Below are 13263 nucleotides of genomic sequence, written 5' to 3'. Positions count from 1 at the left end.
CCTTGTAAGTTGCATCCAATGGAATGACCGTGTTGTATTTCAGACTCCTGCCTTATTACCCCATCCATTCCTTTTCCTCCTTCACATCCCACCCCTGAGGAACAGCTCTACAGGAGATCCCAGAGGTGTTTAGGATGCATGGAGTGCTGTGTAAATCTGGATTTCTATGTGTCATTTTGTTGTCTCTTGTGCTCTGTAGTCTGTACAGGGCGCCATGATAAAGAGCCACAACACCCTTTGTGAAACTCAACCTCAATCTGTCTTAAACCCATCTGGGGTTCAGGCAGCATTAGGGAATTTTCCATTTAGCTCCGCTGAGTGGCATCCATCTTAACTTTGGATGGGAAGGACAAAGCTGTATACCTTTAATTGACCATCACATATATACAGACAAACAGATTGTAGCAATAAACCCACCTGACAAACTTTTTTTTTACCAGATTGTTGCTTTTTCTAATGACATCACTGTCATAAGGTGGCATCCTCAGCGGAAATAACAAGAAAAAATCTTATTTGTTAAATTATAGAAAAGAGCAAATCATTGCCCCTTAGTGCATACCGAGGTACTGCATAAAAAATAATTCACAAAATGTGTATTCAGTAAGAGAATGTTCTTTATTAACCATCTGTAGAAACCCAGTAAGTATTTGGGAGTGCGTTTAATAAAGGGTGATGTGAGGCGCTCAATTGGATAGATTTCTCACGACTGTTCAGTTGTAATTTTGATTCTTGGTAATTTGGCTTCTGACTACTACCCCACTGTTTCCACCAAGTTCCCATCATCACCCTTGTTACTGTCTGTAATGTACCCTGTCCTGCTGCCCCACGCTATGGTAATGCAACTGGTTGGCGATTTTAGCTGTGGGCTGTGCATTTAAACCTTGGCTTGTGCTGTCTACTTTGTTGCTTCTTTGTTCTTTACCACCTCTTTACCTCATTGTCACACGTTAAAACATAATACCTTGACCAGGTAGGGGCTGCAAAGGGAAGTGAGCCTGGTCATCGTTAAGACAACCATGATTTGCATAATAGGACTATTTTGACTGGCTGCAGACATCTGCCTGTTTTATAAAGTGCACTTGCAATTTACCGACTAGTATGAATCATTCATTCCTTGAATTATATCAAATATAGATGGATAGGTGGAGCACACAGTGTCAAATAAGTGCAGGCTAGCCTCTGTCCTAAGGTCACTCCCAACCTCTTACAAACACAAAGCAATATTGTATAGAGAGTATCAATACAAAATAACAGGGCATCACAGTCACTATATAATTACCAGCTTCATTTGGAATTGTTCTCAAGAGTAAAAAAAGAGAAAAACCAGTTAGTAGAAAAAAGTGATCAGTTTATTCAAATAAATAAAATTTGAAAATGTATATATTTAGCAATGGCACAAACAGAGATGTGCGACATTCGCAAGATTAGCCTAAACAGGCTTAAATCCCTGTTGGATAGCCGCTAACACCATCTAGCTTCACAATACAACGTTCTAAAGTGCAAAACAATCTAAAGCTTCCAGGAAGTTTGATCGACGAAGAGCGTAGAGCCCTGATAAGACGATCCTGTGAGTTGGTATGCAAGCATCTATTGATGCACCTTATTTTTATACTCTTTACTTTGGATTGTTTTGCTGCTATCAAATAGGGATTTAAGGCTATTTAGGCTACTTTTGCGATTGTTACACATCTTTGTTTGTGCCATTGCTAAATATATACATTTTAGAATTGTATTTATTTGAATAAACTGTTCACTTTTATCTACTAACTGTTTTTTCTCTTCTTTACTTTTGAGAACAATTCCAAATGAAGCTGATAATTATATAGTGACTGTGGCGCCCTGTTATTTTGTATTTATACTCTCCATACAATTTTGCTTTGTGCTTGAATTATATCGGCATGAAATGTTTTCACAATCCTTTATGGGGATAATTTGGTATATAGGAATGTAAAGAGGTCTCTGAAGAGGGGTAAATTATACAGAAATATTTTTGAAGGGAAGACAGACACTAGAGTTGACAGATGAGCAAATAGTCAATTTGTGAAGATACCAAGTTATATTTAAATTGACATTATACCTCATAATGAGGAATTAAATAAGGTAAAATAACTTATTTAATGCAACTCAAACATACTTTAAAGATTAATGGAAAATGGATATTGTATAGGGCTCTATCACTCCCATAAATGGTGCTATACAACAGAATGGTTTGCTACTACAGATTAATACTGGAACCTGCAGAGCAGAATGCATACCTTATAGCGCTCCACATTGGATTATGGGAAACATTATTGGAAAGAGTGCTTTAAAGCTCATAACACTCCACTTACAAACATGACTTCCTACCCTTGCTTCCCTTATTCCACATCCTTTGCATGATAATTGAAACATGATCTGTTCTGTTATTCTCTCCCCTCTCTGGCTGTCATCTTCAACACACTTTCCACACTGTTCTCCTTACCCTGTTTTCCATACAAAGTATTTCTCTTGGTGAAACACAAACTATACAAGATAACTGTACCTTGACTTCCCTTCTCTTGCAATTGCATTATAACCAGATGATACAAAATGGAATGCTCAGAGATTGTCTTGCATGGCCTTTCCTAACCCTTTAAGATAAGGGGTTAGGATAAAAATATTAAGTTTCGCAGTTCAAATTTATCTAGTGGACTAGAACTAATTAGTGAGGATTACACATATTTCCTATGGAAAGAGCATATAGACTCAGTTAAAACTTCACAGGGTGTTGTTTTTTAATTCCATAGCACAAGGATAGCAAACTTTGTTTAAGATTGTTTAAGGCTGTAGGCATAGCAGGTATGAAGCCAAAGAGATCTGTAGTTTGGGGCTGTTGTATGTGGTACATGGAAACAGCTGGTCACAGAGCAAACAACCTTGGTCACAGCCACAGCCTGGTGACATCCAGCTGCCACATGTAGACACCGAGGATGACCCCCTGACCCTGCCCATCCCGACCTTGTGGCTTCTCCAGCAGCATTTCTCTGCCGTGTCTAGGCCCTGTGGCTTCTGCTCCTCACTCATCTGGTACTTTTGAATTCTGGGTGATGCCTCCTGTTAGTCCTAATGACTCTACTGGCTGTGGCCACTAGTATAGCCTAGTTTGTATGTTTTTGTAATGATACTTTCCCACATTTTTCATTTTGCATTATTTGTACATACTGTTTAGAGTTTATACTAGCTCCGTTGCAAGGTCACATGAAATTATCACAAATTTGATATTTTCATTCCATGTGGTTTCATTCAAGGTTCAGTTTCTGTTGTGTACTGCTCGTTGCCATGCCAGATACTGAACAGACACTGTTTTTGGACCCACTAAACATATCAGCTTATAACTTGTGATCACCGTAGTGTCCACCTCACATACATGTTGGGACAGGTAATGAGTCTACACAATATGTATCAAGATAGGGTGGAAATAATTTGTGAACATCATGAGTGGAAAAAGATGATGAGTATACCGTACTGGTAGAATTAAACAGCAGTCCCTAAGGTAAATATGAATAGAAGGAATGGAATTGAGAGAACAGAACAGTAGCTAAGTAATCAGTGCATGCTATCAGTGGAATAGATAATGGGATAACACAACCTATAGCTTCATAGTAAACAGGTGCTGTAGGTTAAATGGGTGGTGGGAGCAAATTGCTGTAGGTTGGTAATAAGTGCAAATACAGTATATGGGATATATTAAACACTATGGCAACACTGAGTGGGTGCTATGTGTGGGGCAGGGAATGAGTAGTTGTCCCTGTTTATGTACTGTATGAAGGATCGATAGATCTACAGAAAAATAAAACAAAAATCAGACTCTGACAGAATATGTGTAATACGTAAACCAGGTTAGTCAATATTAAAATAAAAGTATTAACATTTAAACACCTAACTCTTTACCTCTTTACTTCCATTTTGTCCCAAGCCCTACATTCTTTCTGGTCCCACAAACGTCTGCACTAGCACTGTTTCCCCAGGATTCAAACCCAGATGAGTCAGGTGTCAGGCATGTTGGACTTGTGATTTGTGCCAGTAACCTTGTTGAGACATTATCAGTGTTCTAATTTCCCATCTTTTGGTTTGTGTTTCAGTGGGTGTACCTGATTTTGGGGTGCGAGGGGATCCTGGGTCCAGTCCCTCGTTACTTTCTCTTTCCATGCCTCATGACGGACTCCATTTACTGCTGCTGGACCAAGGATACCATATTTTCAGGGGAAAACTCAAACCGCTGAACCCGGTAATTGCCCAAATCTTACCAGCAAGAACCTCCCCCTCGCGCCTTGGAGGAGGAGGAGGACACATTCCTGGCTCTCAGCGCACATCCTGACGGGTGAGGAGCAAGCAGGGCTAAACATTTAAACGTCGGACACCGGATTTATTTTCTACATGTTAAGTGACTGATGAAGGAAAAAAAAAAACTTAAAAAAAAAAAAACTACTGTGTTTTAAGACGCAAGAGAATTTTGACTGCAAAACAGATGAAGTGTAGATGCAACGGCACAGGGGTGAATATTCTGGGGATCATATTGTGTAGAGTTAAGGTTTATTTAATCCCTCAGAGGACAGGGAGATTTGAAAAAAAAAATGTCTTCATATTTCACAGGCAGCCCTATCCCACGGGGTCAAAGGGGTACCTACAGAAGTTGCAGGTAATAGCCTGCAAATATCTATGTTGAAAAATCTGGAGAGGAAAGTGACCAGTGACCTGTCCTACATCACATTAAAAATTAACCAATGGGACACAAGTGTGATTTTCTGCTTACAGAAAATGAAGGGTGCAATACAATCATTATAATATGGATTAGGAGTATAAGAGCCATGATGCATTTCTGATGTCACAGAGCTGTAGTCCTAAGGCCCCAACAACCCCTAAACCCTTTCAGCACCAAATATTGTAGGTAATGAGTTTCAAAGCATCATTGTATTTACTATGTTAATCCTTACAATGTCAATTTTTCCATTATTACAAAGCATGCATGGGTTAGTTCAGTGGTTCCCAAACCAGTACTCTTTGCCCACCAACAGTCCAGGATTTATGTATTTCCCTGGTTTATTGCAATGGAGATACTGATAAAACCTGGACTATTGGTGGGTCTGGAGGACTGGTTTGGGAAACACTTGATTCTCATGGAGAACATCCATCATGATCTTAACAATCTCTCTATAGAGAGTGATTTCAAACAGCTTTAGGAGAGGAGGGAAGGCAAGTGAATACTTATGCAGGATTTGTCACTCAAAATACAACTCTGCTGATGTTTAATAGTAACTAATAATAGTTCACGAAAAGCATTACACTATTTGAAAACTTAAAAACAAAATATGCACTTTTTGAAGATACATTTACAGGGACAACAACCAAAAGCTGACAGATCTGCTTTAACAATGAAACCCAGTCTATGGTTTAACTAATATACACAAACATATACCAAATTATCCCTTACCCTAAACAGAACATCCAGAACTTGAAGTTAAATAGCTTTTTCTTTCAGACTTCTGGGAAATGCAATATAATTTTGCACTCTTGCTTTCTACAACGTCTTCCAGCAGCCTTCTGCTCTGGATAGATTGCTTGAAATTACCCCATCCCCAGTTCAAACAGTTGTTTTACCATACTGAAACAATTATAGCATATCATACATTGTCTGTATGTATAGGTGTATGTGTGGCTATGACCTCTTTTCTGTGTGTGTGTGTATATATATATATATATATATATATATATATATATATATAGTTAATACAATGTTAAACAAAAATCTGCACACCAGTCAAGCCTTAAGACTTGCTTTGCCCACAGAAATCACAAATTTGCAGTGATGTTACTACCACAATGGATTTTGGGTGGGCATATGCAGATTAGTTTAACAAAGAATCACATTTTTGCCTCATTCCATTTTAAACATGGATTCCTTTGAGTCGGTGTTTGCTGTATACAACAGCTTTGAAACACAAAAGCATACTCACACACATACAGAAGGTCATACCCACAATGATCCATTCCATATATACAGTATGGGAATGTCTCTCTGTTACAGAAAATGTGGATATAACCACAAGTATGTTTGAAAGGTTGTGGTTATGCCTGCATGTATGGGTATCCTCTGTACGAATGGGAGAGTGTGCGTATCCAGTATCCATGTTTGTATGTATGAGGGAGTGTAGTTGTGCCTGTTTGTATGGGGGAATGTTGGTATGTATGTATACATGAGAAGCATGGGTATATCTGTAAGCGTGGAAGAGTGTAGATATGCCTGGGATGGCATCTGTATAGTGTATATTAACAGATTGCTGTAAATACGTGAGAAGGGCCATATGCACAGCGAAATATGTTGGGACTTTATACATGCTAAAAATAATATGTAATTTATATTAGGAGTTGATAAAGATGTGTATGCCATAGTAAGGGATGTCATTTATACTAAAAGACTGCTGTGAATACTATGAATAATATAAATAACACAGCCCCTATTCTGTGTTAAATAAGAGGCTTTAACATGGATTTATAATGCCATGCTAAACAAAGTAGATCATGTAAAACTGTCTACCAAAAAAAAGTGGAAACCCTGGATGAAGGGCTTTTATATTTGCTACTTTTAAGTTTCAACAGTGGGCAGCAGTGTAAACCTATAATCATATTATAAGAGCATTGCACACAGTTCTATCAGCTTCCTTCTGTAAAGCCTTTTTCAGCAAGGACACAGCCCATGGAGTAGAACAGGAGTGACCATCCAGCTGTTGTAGAGCTTTAAGCTGGCAAAGCGCTATGTTACGGTGGTTGACCTGTTTGTCATTACCATATAGAATCACCTCTAGAACAGACAATGAAATTATTTTAAGACAGTCCTACAATATACATTTTTGTATCTACAGCCTCTTATACGACGTCTAACCACACTAAGCTAATTTATTCATTTAGGTTTCTGTGCTACAGCATTATAGCTAACCCATGCTGGTAAAGCCCAACTGCACAGCATTCCCACTAAACATTTACCAAACGGTATGCTTGCGGATCATTATTGCCAAATATCTTAGTCATTTTACAGTCAAAGGTCTGAAATAGCCATTAACTGGAAACCTCTTCCTATTAATGCATTACATACAGCATTAACCCCTTCACTGATCACAAATACCCATTATTTTGCAGTACCATGTACATTTCCTGCCAGTCGTCTGGGAAAAGCATTGCATAATGCTTTTACGGTTTCTGCAATGCATTGCTTTGTAATACTCTTCACAGAACAGTATTTTACCTCCTTGCTCACAATTTTCTGCTACCATACATTCTAATGTGAATAAAACCAGGGAGATGAGTGTTGGGGGGGATTGGGGGGGGGGAGGGGGGAGGGATTCTCTGATTAAAAAGAGATTATAACGCTCAAGAAAACTGCTTTAACAATTTGAGCACCAGGAGGCCAGCAAAGCACACCTCTGCTATGCATTACTGGCCCCCTGACGCTGAACATTAACCCCTTGTGGTACAGAGTTGCCTGTGAATCATATACTTGTTGCTAAGCTTGGGGTTTATCATTGTCCGTGTATCAGAGGTCACAGATGCAGAACTGCCTCCAATGCTTGCTCAGAAAGAAGATATGAAATGTTTACAGTCTCTGAAATCTCCCGGAATTGTACATAATTTTGTTTGCAATGAGAGAGAGAGAAAAAAAAAATCTCTACCATTTTATCGTAAAACTCTAGGAATTTTTTTTTGGTTAAGTGGGAATGGGAACTGGGGTAAAGGGTATTTTAATAAACAAATGAGGGAGGAGGGTGGGCAGGGGTATATCAGACCAATTCTTAATTATTATATAATACTTAACTTATTTCTTATTTATTGCTGTTTATTTTCAATTATTTAATTTTTTTCTGTCTAAATTAAATAAATTTGATTAAAAGTCTATGTGCAGTTGTTTCTGGCTCAAAAAATATAGATTGGCAGACACAAAATCACAAATTTAGAGCAACAAACAGCCTAATCTACAACACAATGCAAATCAAATCACTCAGCTTCTAGGACGACTTCTAACAAAAGTAAAACCCAAATACTGCTAAATACACCCCAAAAATCGAAGCTTGTTTACCAAATTAAAATATTAGGGTGGGCGCAACTTAGCATCCAGGTTGAACAGGTGCCATTCTCTAGATCTCCTGCTAGATTGCAAATTATCCACTAAACCCGACAGCTAAATCGTGCCTCTTGCACAAGCAACCACTTATCTATCCTTCTCCACGAAGTTGCCTATTTTTTATTCACCCAGACCAGTCAGAAGGCTCGCTGCAGACCCTGTTCCTACCTCAACTTCTAAACTACAGAGGCCGCCTCGTTTATTTCTCAAACCTCAAAACAGTACCGGGCGCATAGTACCTCCACTATGGGACATAGATCCCAAAAACTGAAAGCAGGTGCAAGCAAAGATATCATGCTTCAGAACCACACGGCGCACACGATGACTGTCATCCCAGACAAGGAGGCTTGCTCCTACTGCTTTAAAGGACCACTCTAGTGCCAGGAAAGCATACTCGTTTTCCTGGCACTAGAGTGCCCTGAGGGTGCCCCCACCCTCAGGGAACCCTGCCCGCCCGGCTCTGGAAAGGAGAAAGGGGTTAAATCTTACCTTTTTCCATCGCTGGGCGGAGAGATCTCCTCCTCCGATCCTCCTCTTCTCCTCCCCGTCGGCTGAATGCGCACGCGCGGCAAGAGCTGCGCGCGCATTCAGCCTGTCACATAGGAAAGCATTCATAATGCTTTCCTATGGACGCTGGCGTGCTCTCACTGTGAAAATCACAGTGAGAAGCACGCAAGCGCCTCTAGCGGCTGTCAATGAGACAGCCACTAGAGGACATAGGGGGAAGGCTTAACCCATTCATAAACATAGCAGTTTCTCTGAAACTGCTATGTTTATGAAAAAATGGGTTAACCCTAGAAGGACCTGGCACCCAGACCACCTCATTAAGCTGAAGTGGTCTGGGTGCCTAGAGTGGTCCTTTAATATGAATCCAGAGGATCCCATAGACATCTGAGCTCATCACTTCTACCTCGCAAGCTCGCTGCCTAGGGGTTTTTCTTGATTCTGACCTCTCTTTTACTCCCCATGTCCAATCGATAGCCAAATCCTGTCGCTTCCAACTCAAGAACATAGCGCGTATCCGCCCATATCTAACGCCGGACGCAGCGAAGGTACTGGTTCATGCTGTTGTTCTCTCTCCCCTTCTCACCGGTCTTACATGTTCCCAGCTTGCACCGCTGCAATCTATAATGAATGCGGCTGCAAGGCTTATTTTCCTGTCCGGTCGCACCTCCCATGCCTCCACGCTCTGTCAGTCCCTGCATTGGCTTCCAGTTAGATATAGGGCCCAATTCAAAATTCTGGCGCTTGCTTACAAATCCCTACATAATGCTGCTCCAACATACCTATCCTCCCTCATACACAAGTATGTCCCGTCGAGACCCCTGCGCTCAGCCCAAGACCTACGTCTATCCTGTGCCCGGATCCCCACCTCTGATGCTCGCCTTCAAGACTTCTCCAGGGCTGCACCTCTTCTGTGGAACTCCCTTCCCTCCTCAATCAGACTTTCACCCAGCCTCCACTCCTTCAAAAAATCTCTGAAAACTCACTTCTTCATTAAAGCGTATCAATTACACTGTCAGCAGGTTTCTCATCCCCCACCCCATGACTCCTTTCCTGAAACTGTCAAAAATGACATACCAAGCACTCAATTGTCAGGATCGGGACAGGGATCCAACACGCAGAGTACAAACAGTAGCCAGATACGTATACCGGACCTTAGAATGGCCGGACTAACGTAAGTAGTACAGTATAGAATGGTCAAAGACAAGCCGAGGTCGAGGGTAACAGAAGACAGGTAAGCGAGAGACAAGCCGAATCAAGGGTAACAGAGATAAGCAGAGTAAGGTAAACAAGCCGGGTCAAAACCAAAAGGGATAATAGAATACACAAGCACCGAGTGACTAGAACAAGCTAGAACCACGACAGGGCAATGAGCTAATGAAAGAAGCTCTGTTAAATACCCTGTTCAGAGCAGTAACCACGCCTCCAAGGCGTCCTGATTGGTCCTGCAACCATTGACTGACAGGTTGTTCCGGGGGAGTGTCCTGATGACTACTTCCTGCCTAGATGCTGTAAAAGGCAGTCACTCCCTCGCGGCCGGCCTAGCATGACCGGATAGACCGCGGGGAAGGGAGCCATCAGACCGTCTGGATGGAGGAACAGCTAAGTCTCTACCTCTTTCGGAGGTAGAGACCACAGGTACCCTGACAGTACCCCCCCTCTCAGATACGCCCACCGGGCGGAATGAACCGGGACGAGATGGGAAGCGAGAGTGATACGCCCTGCGGAGACGGGGAGCATGAACATCCTCCTGAGGTACCCAACTCCTCTCCTCATGACCATATCCCTTCCAATCAACCAGATATTGTACTCTCCCCCGGGAGATTCGAGAATCAATAATAGAGTTAACCTCATACTCCTCCTGACCCTCCACCTGAACGGGGCGAGGAGGGGCTATTGTGGAGGAAAATCTGTTACATATGAGTGGTTTCAGCAATGAAACGTGAAACGAGTTCGGGATGCGTAAGGTATTAGGAAGAGCTAAACGATACGCAACTGGATTGATACGGGTCAGCACCCTGTAGGGTCCAATATAACGAGGAGCGAACTTCATGGAGGGCACTTTTAAACGGATGTTCCTCGTGCTCAGCCATACCCTATCACCTGGAACAAAGACCGGAGCCGCCCTTCTACGTTTATCAGCGTGTTTCTTGACCAACATAGAGTTGTACACAAGGATTTGTCGAGTTTGATCCCACAACTTCCTCAAATTGGCAACATGAACATCAACCGACGGCACCCCCTGGGAAGGGGAATCCGAAGGAAGAATAGACGGATGAAAACCATAATTCATGAAGAAGGGGCTTGAATGAGTAGAATCGCAAACGAGATTGTTGTGTGCAAACTCCGCCCAAGGAATCAAACCGACTATCGATTATCCTGGTGTTCAGAAACAAAGCATCGTAAATATTGTTCAATTTTCTGGTTGGTACGTTCAGCAGCTCCGTTAGACTGAGGATGATAGGCAGAAGAAAAGTTTAATTTAATACCAAGTTGAGAGCAGAAGGACCTCCAAAAGCGGGAAACAAATTGGGAGCCTCTGTCCGATACAATTTGAGAGGGTATCCCATGTAGGCGAAAAATCTCCTTAGCGAATATCTCTGCCAATTCGGGAGAAGACGGGAGTTTAGGCAGGGGAATGAAGTGTGCCATCTTAGTAAACCTGTCAACCACGGTGAGGATAACAGTCTGTCTTTTAGAGATGGGTAGATCGACAATAAAGTCCATGGCCAAACAGGACCATGGTTTTTCTGGAACCTCCAAGGGTTGCAGGAATCCACATGGAAGCGTATGGGGTTGTTTGGTTTTAGTACAAACTTCACATGCAGCGATGAACTCCTCAATATCCCTCCGTAAAGCAGGCCACCAGAAGTCCTTAGAGATCAACGCGTAAGTTTTGCGAATACCAGGATGTCCCGCCATCTTGCTATTATGTAAACACTGTAAAAGTTCCAGTTGAAGAGCAGGAGGAACGAAATGACGGCCCGCAGGAGTCTGTTTAGGTGCTAGATGTTGCAACTTAATGATCTCGGCCAGTAATGGAGAATGAATCCTGAGATTCGTATTAGCAATGATATTGCATTTCGGAACTATAGAAGAAAGAACTGGTTCAGGTACAGTAGAAGGTTCATATTGGCGAGATAATGCATCGGCTTTAGAGTTTTTAGAACCAGGTCTGTAAGTCAGTACATAATTGAAGTGAGTCAGGAATAAGGACCAACGAGCTTGTCTAGAGGATAAGCGCTTAGCCTCCCCAATATAGGACAAGTTTTTGTGGTCCGTCAAAATCGTAATAGGGTGTAGGGTCCCCTCCAACAAATGTCTCCACTCCTTTAAGGCTTTAATGACTGCTAACAGTTCCCTTTCCCCGATGTCATATCTGCTCTCAGGCCCAGAAAATTTCTTAGAGAAGAAACCACAAGGGTGTAACGGTTTATCCACCCCTAACCTTTGAGACAGAACAGCCCCAACTGCTGTCTCAGAGGCATCGACCTCGAGCAAGAAAGGCAGAGTCGTATCAGGATGGACTAGAATGGGAGCCGAGGCAAAAAGTTCCTTGAGAGTCTTGAAAGCACCCAGAGCTTCCTTAGACCAGAACTTAGTATCAGCCCCTTGTTTGGTCATATTGGTAATAGGCGCAATGATAGAGGAGTATCCTTTAATGAAGCGCCTATAGTAGTTGGAAAAACCAATAAACCTTTGGATAGCCTTGAGTCCTTTGGGCAAGGGCCAGTCTAAAATAGATTGAAGTTTTACAGGATCCATTTTAAAACCCTCCCCAGAAATCACGTATCCAAGAAAGTCTACCTGAGACTGATCAAAACTGCACTTCTCCAATTTGCAATATAGAGCATGTTGCAGCAGCTTGTGTAATACCTTTCTGACCTGTCTATTATTATTATTATTATTATTATTATTTTATTATTTATATAGCGCCAACAAATTCCGTAGCGCTGTATATGGTGAGTCTATGGTGAGTCTCAATCTCCTTAGAGTGTATTAGTATGTCGTCCAGGTAAACAATAACACAATCATGCTGAAACTCCCTAAGTACCTCATTAATCAAATCTTGAAATACTGCAGGAGCATTGCATAGTCCAAATGGCATAACAGTGTATTTGTAATGGCCATACCGGGTATTGAATGCCGTCATCCACTCGTGACCTTGCTGGATTCTCACCAAATTGTAAGCCCCTCTGAGATCTAACTTGGTGAAGATTTTGGAGCCCTTAAGACGATCAAATAACTCGGTAATCAGTGGGATAGGATAGGCATTTCTGACAGTTATTTTATTCAAGCCTCGGTAATCGATACAAGGTCTCAGCGTGCCATCCTTCTTCTTAATGAAAAAGAACCCAGCCCCGGCCGGAGAAGAAGACCTCCTGATGAATCCCTTTTCTAAATTCTCTCGAATATACTCCTCTAGAACCGAGTTTTCCTGAACAGACAAAGGATATACATGGCCCCTCGGAGGCATAGTGCCGGGTAGAAGCTTAATCTTACAGTCAAATGACCTGTGTGGAGGCAAAGAATCGGCATTCTTCTTGTCAAACACTGCCCTTAAGTCTAGGTAAAGGTCTGGTATTTGTCTTTCTGTGGACTGAGTAGGATTCTCCGGTATGTTAATA

At 41.8% G+C, this 13263-nt stretch overlaps 1 protein-coding gene across 2 annotated transcripts in view; it reads left to right on the top strand.

The window, feature by feature from the left end:
* Nucleotides 1-5696, top strand: part of CELF3 (CUGBP Elav-like family member 3) — a 70495-nt gene extending 64799 nt beyond the window's left edge. For both annotated transcript variants that reach the window (XM_063439774.1, XM_063439773.1), the window contains exon 13: nucleotides 4101-5696. The gene's annotated coding sequence lies outside the window, so the exon portion shown is untranslated. The remainder of the gene's footprint in view (nucleotides 1-4100) is intronic.
* Nucleotides 5697-13263: the final 7567 nt, after the last annotated feature.

The sequence above is a fragment of the Pelobates fuscus genome, chromosome 13, assembly GCF_036172605.1.
Source record: "Pelobates fuscus isolate aPelFus1 chromosome 13, aPelFus1.pri, whole genome shotgun sequence".
In the NCBI taxonomy this organism is placed as follows: domain Eukaryota; kingdom Metazoa; phylum Chordata; class Amphibia; order Anura; family Pelobatidae; genus Pelobates; species Pelobates fuscus.
Note: the sequence above shows the minus strand (reverse complement) of the source record. Positions and strands in the feature narration are given on the sequence as shown.